The sequence below is a fragment of the Arachis stenosperma genome, chromosome 4 (assembly GCF_014773155.1).
Source record: "Arachis stenosperma cultivar V10309 chromosome 4, arast.V10309.gnm1.PFL2, whole genome shotgun sequence".
Taxonomy (NCBI): Eukaryota; Viridiplantae; Streptophyta; class Magnoliopsida; order Fabales; family Fabaceae; genus Arachis; species Arachis stenosperma.
The window spans coordinates 130881477-130888005 of record NC_080380.1 but is presented as its reverse complement, the minus strand read 5'-3'; positions in this window follow the sequence as shown (position 1 = coordinate 130888005).

Here is a 6529-nt window from a genome sequence, read left to right as displayed (position 1 = left end):
AAAGCACTTTGTCTTCCAGTATTACCACCGGATACATTCATGCCACAGACACATACTTGGGTGAACCTTTTCAGATTGTGACTTAGCTTTGCTAAAATCCCCAATTAGAGGCGTCCATGGTTCTTAAGCACACTCTTTTTGCCTTGGATCACAACTTTATTACTTTTTTTTTGTATTCACTGCTTTTCCTTGCTTCAAGAATCAATTTGATGATTTTTCAGATCCTCAATAACATTTCTCCTTTTCCATCATTCTTTCAAGAGCCAACAATTTTAACATTCTTAAAACAACAAATTCAAAAGACATATGCACTGTTCAAGTATTCATTCAGAAAACAAAAAGTATTGTCACCACATCAAACTAATTCAACTAGTTTCAAAGATGAATTCGAAATCCTGTACTTCTTGTTCTTTTGTGATTACAGCATTTTTCATTTAAGAGAGGTGATGGACTAATAGGACATTCATAGCTTTAAGACATGAACCTTAAATTTTATTAATCATGAATTAAGAACAAGACTCAGAAATAGATATAAGATAAGAATAATAGTAATAGAAAACAAAAATTTAAATGGACTCCTAATTATAGAGGTTATCACAGAGTTAGGACTCAACAACCTTGATTTTGAGAAGTGGATGCTCCCTCAACTTGTGGGGTATCTGACCCTTCAAGGGAGAGCCTTTGGCGCTTCAACTCCTGTAGCTCACGCCCCTGCTTCTCTTGTTCCTTCAGCAATTTGCAGAGCATGCAGCTTTGATTCTGCTGTTCTTCCTTAATTTGTTTCATAGCTTCTTGCAGCTTGACAACAGATGCTTCTAGACGAGTCCAGTAGTCAATTTCAGGAAGTTTAGGGAGGAACTTCTGCGCCCTCCTTTTGATAGAGTTATCTTGCATTTGTCCTTCCATTGACCTCTTAGTGATTGGGTGCTCAATTGGGATGAATTCATCTACTCCCATCCTCACCCCAGCATCTTTACATAGCAAAGAGATTAAGCTTGGGTAAGCCAGTTTGGCTTCAGTGGAATTCTTGTTTGCAATTGTGTAGATCTCACAAGCAATCAGATGATGAACCTCCACTTCTCTTCCCAGCATAATACAGTGAATCATCACTGCTCTCTTGATAGTAACCTCAGAACGGTTGCTAGTGGGCAATATGGAACGCCCAATAAAGTCTAGCCAGCCTCTTGCAATTGGTTTGAGGTCTCCCCTCTTGAGTTGGTTTGGGACACCTTTTGAATTGGTTGTCCACTTAGTTCCAGGGAGGCATATGTCCTCTAGAACTTGATCCAACCCCTTATCTGCTCTCACCATTCTCCTATTAAAGGATTCAGGATCATCTTGCAGTTGAGGTAATTTAAAGATCTCCCTTATTTTGTCCAGATGGAAGTAGATAACTTTCCCTCTGACCATGGTTCTGTAAGTATGAAAAGCGGTTCCAGTCATTCTCTGCTTATCTGTCAGCCACAGATTTGAGTAGAATTCCTGAACCATATTTCTTCCAACCTTTATCTCAGGATTGGTTAGAACTTCCCATCCTCTATTTCGAATTTGCTCTTGGATCCCCGGATATTCATCTTCTTTTAGATCGAATTTGACTTCCGGGATCACTGACCTCAGACCCATTATTTTGTGATAATGGTCTTCATGTTCTTTGGTTAAGAACTTCTCTTGATTCCAAAGACTCTTTGGATTATTCTCTTTCTTGCCTCTTGAATTGGTTTGTTTTCCCTTAGGAGCCATGATCTTGATGATTCTTAGCTTAGTGATCACGGAAAAGCACACCAAACTTAGAGGTTTGCTTGCCCTCAAGCAAAAGAAAGGAAAAAGGGAAGAGAGGAGGAGAGAAAATTCAAATGGTGGGGAGAAAGGGATGGCCGAACGTGTATTTATAAGGTAGGGGGAGAGATTTCGAAAATTTTGAAGGATATTTGAGAAGATATGGAAAGAATTTGAGAAATATTTGAGTTTTTTGAAGAAGATTTGGGAAGGATTTGAGAGAGATTTGAAGAATGATTTTAATTTTTGAAAATTTGAAGGTGAATGATGAAAGTTTGAAATGTGTTTATGTAGAAAATTATGGATCAAAACAGGAAAGTTTGAAAAAATTTTAATTAGAAAGCAAAATCTCTGTCTCCCACCTTTCTGGCGTTAAACGCCCAGAATGGTATCCATTCTGGCGTTTAACGCCCAAATGTTGGCCATTGTGGGCGTTTAACGCCCAGCCAGGTACCCTGGCTGGCGTTAAACGCCAGAATTCCCTTCATCACTGGGCGTTTTGCTAAACGCCCAGGATGCTGCACACCTGGCGTTAAACGCCCAGAATGGTGCCCATTCTGGCGTTTAACGCCCAAAATGGCACCTTTACTGGCGTTAAACGCCCAGAATGGTGCCCATTCTGGCGTTTAACGCCCAAAGTACCCCTTACTGGCATTTTTTTGCCAACAAGCTCCCTTTCTCTGCTTTTTGCACTGAATCCTTCTATAACTCTGTGAATTCCTTCAATTTTGATATTTGTCCTTTGAGAATATGTATCAAACTTTGATTAAACAAAACAGATAACCTGCTAACGACTGGGTTGCCTCCCAGCAAGCGCTTCTTTATTGTCTTTAGCTGGACCTTCACTGAGAATCATTCAAGCCTCAGTTTTGAGCATTCCTGCTCAAAATTGCTTTCAAGATAATGCTTGATCCTCTGTCCATTAACAATGAACTTTTTGTCAGAATCAGTATCCTGAAGCTCAACATATCCATATGGTGATACTCCTGTAATCACATACGGACCCCTCCAGCGGGATTTAAGTTTTCCTGGGAACAGTCTGAGCCTAGAGTTGAAGAGCAGAACTTTTTGTCCTGGCTCAAAGACTCTGGATGACAACTTCTTGTCATGCCACTTCTTTGCCTTTTCCTTATAAATTTTTGCATTTTCAAAGGCACTTGAGTCTAAATTCATCTAGCTCATTTAGCTGGAGCAATCTTTTTTCACCCGCTAACTTAGCATCCAGGTTTAGGAATCTGGTTGCCCAGTAGGCTTTATGTTCCAGTTCCACGGGCAGATGACAGGCCTTGCCATACACAAGTTGGTATGGAGAGGTTCCTATTGGAGTCTTGAATGCTGTTCTGTATGCCCACAGAGCATCATCCAAGCTCTTTGCCCAGTCCTTTCGACGGGCAATTAAAGTCCGTTCTAGGATTCTTTTTAGCTCTCTGTTAGAGACTTCAGCTTGCCCATTTGTCTGTGGATGATATGGGGTTGCCACTTTGTGGCTAATTCCATATCAGACCATAGCAGAGTAGAGCTGTTTATTGCAGAAATGAGTACCCCCATCACTAATTAGGACTCTGGGAACACCAAATCTGCTGAAGATGTATTTCTGGAGGAATTTCAGCACGGTCTTAGTATCATTAGTGGGTGTAGCGATTGCTTCTACCCACTTAGATACATAGTCCACTGCCACCAGAATGTAAGTGTTTGAGTATGATGGTGGGAACGGACCCATGAAGTCAATCCCCCATACATCAAATAATTCAATCTCTAAGATCCCTTGTTGAGGCATGGCGTATTCGTGAGGCAAGTTACCAGCTCTTTGGCAGCTGTCACAGTTACGCACAAACTCTCGGGCATCTCTATAGAGAGTAGGCCAGTAGAAGCCACATTGGAGGACCTTAGTGGCTGTTCGCTCACTTCCAAAATGTCCCCCATACTGTGATCCATGGCAGTGCCATAGGATCCTTTGTGCTTCCTCTCTGGGTACACATCTGCGGATCATTCTGTCTGCACATCTCTTAAGAGATATGGCTTATCCCACAGGTAGTATTTGGCATCTGAAATTAATTTCTTTCTTTGCACCCTGCTGTACTCCTGGGGTATGAACCTCACAGCTTTGTAATTTGTAATATCTGCAAACCATGGAGCTTCTTGAATGGCAAAGAGTTACTCATCTGGGAAAGTCTTAGAGATCTCAGTAGAAGGGAGGGATGCCCCAGCTACTGGTTCTATTCGGGACAGATGATCAGCTACTTGGTTCTCTGTCCCTTTTCTGTCTCTTATTTCTATATCAAACTCTTGCAGAAGCAACATCCATCTTATGAGCCTGGGTTTTGAATCCTGCTTTGTGAGTAAGTACTTAAGAGCAGCATGGTCAGTGTACACAATCACCTTTGATCCCACTAGATAGGATCTAAACTTGTCAATGGCATAGACCACTACAAGTAACTCTTTTTCTGTGGTTGTGTAATTCTTCTGTGCATCATTTAGAACACGGCTGGCATAATAAATGACGTGCAGAAGCTTGTTATGCCTCTGTCCCAACACTGCACCAATGGCATGGTCACTGGCATCACACATTAGTTCGAATGGCAATGTCCAGTCTGGTGCAGAGATGACTGGTGCTGTGACCAGCTTGGCTTTCAGGGTCTCAAATGCCTGCAGACACTGTGTGTCAAACACAAATGGTGTGTCGGCAGTGATGAGCGGATAAATTTATACGCTTTTTGGCATTGTTTTTAGGTAGTTTTTAGTAAGTTCAAGCTACTTTTAGGGATGTTTTCATTAGTTTTTATGTTAAATTCACATTTCTGGACTTTACTATAAGTTTGTGTGTTTTTCTGTGATTTCAGGAAATTTCTGGCTGAAATTGAGGGACTTGAGCAAAACTCTAAAAGAAGGCTGACAAAAGGACTGTTGATGCTGTTGGAATCTGACCTCCCTGCACTCAAAATGGATTTTCTGGAGCTACAGAACTCCAAATGGCACGCTCTCAACGGCGTTGGAAAGTATACATCCATAACTTTCCAGCAATATATAATAGTCCATACTTTATTCGGAAATTGACGACGTAACTTGGCGTTGAACGCCAAGTACATACTGCTGTCTGGAGTTAAACGCCAGAAACACGTCATGATCCGGAGTTGAACGCCCAAAACACGTTATAGCTTGGAGTTCAACTCCAAGAGAAGCCTCAGCTCGTGGATAGATCAAGCTCAGCCCAAACATACACCAAGTGGGCCCCGGAAGTGGATTTATGCATCAATTACTTACTCATGTAAACCCTAGTAGCTAGTTTAGTATAAATAGGATAAGTTACTATTGTATTAGACATCTTTGGTCTCAGTTTTGTTTCATTCTTCATCTTAAGAGGCTATTGATCACGTTTTAGGGGGCTGGCCATTCGGCCATGCCTGAACCTTTCCCTTATGTATTTTCAACGGTGGAGTTTCTGCACACCATAGATTAAGGGTGTGGAGCTCTGCTGTACCTCAAGTTTCAATACAATTACTATTACTTTCTATTCAATTCTCTTTTATTCTTATTCCAAGATATACGTTGCACAACACTTTGATGAATGTGATGATCCGTGACACTCATCATCATTCTCACCTATGAACGCGCGTGATTGACAACCACTTCCGTTCTACTCTAGGCCGGGCGCATATCTCTTAGATTCCCCAATAGAATCTTCGTGGTATAAGCTAGATAGATGGCAGCATTCATGGGAATCCGAAAGTCTAACCTTGTCTGTGGTATTCCGAGTAGGATTCCGGTATTGAATGACTGTGACGAGCTTCAAACTCCTGAAGGTTGGGCCTGATGACAAACGCAAAAGAATCAATGGATTCTACTCCAACCTGATTGAGAACCGACAGATGATTAGCCGTGCTGTGACAGAGCATTTGGACCATTTTCACTGAGAGGATGGGATGTAGCTATCAACAAGGGTGATGCCTCCAGACGATTAGCCGTGCAGTGACAGCGCATAGGACCATTTTCCCGAGAGGATTAAAAGTAGCCAGTGATGATAGTGATGCCCTACATACAGCTTGCCATGGAAAGGAGTAAGAAGGATTGGATGAATGTAATAAGAAAGTAGAGAGTCAAGAGTAGCACAGCATCTCCATACGCCTATCTGAAATCCCCACCATTAATTTACTAAGTATTTTATCCTATTTTATTTTCTGTTTATTATTAATTTTCGAACTCATCATAAACCATTTAACCTGCCTAACTGAGATTTACAAGGTGACATAGCTTGCTTCATACCAACAATCTCTGTGGATCGACCCTTACTCAGTAAGGTATTACTTGGATGACCCAGTACACTTGCTGGTTAAGTTGAACGGAGTTGTGTCCACACATGCCAAAGAGCCATTAAATAAATCTCATGCAAATACAAAGAGGGTCACAATTTCGTCCACCAAGTTTTTGGCGCCGTTGCCGGGATTGTTCGAGTATGGACAACTGACGGTTCATCTTGTTGCTCAGATTAGGTAATTTTCTTTCAAAAATCTTTTCAAAATTTTTTATATTTTTCGTTTTTCCAAACTCTATTTCGAAAAAATTAATTAAAATCCAAAAAAATCATAAAATCATAAAAATAAAAAATATTTTGTGTTTCTTGTTGAGTCTTGAGTCAATCTTTAAGTTTGTGTCAATTGCATGCTTTAAAAATTTCTTGCATTTTTTCAAAAATTTCATGCATTCATAGTGTTCTTTATGATTTTCAAGATGTTCTTGACAAGTCTTCTTGTTTGAT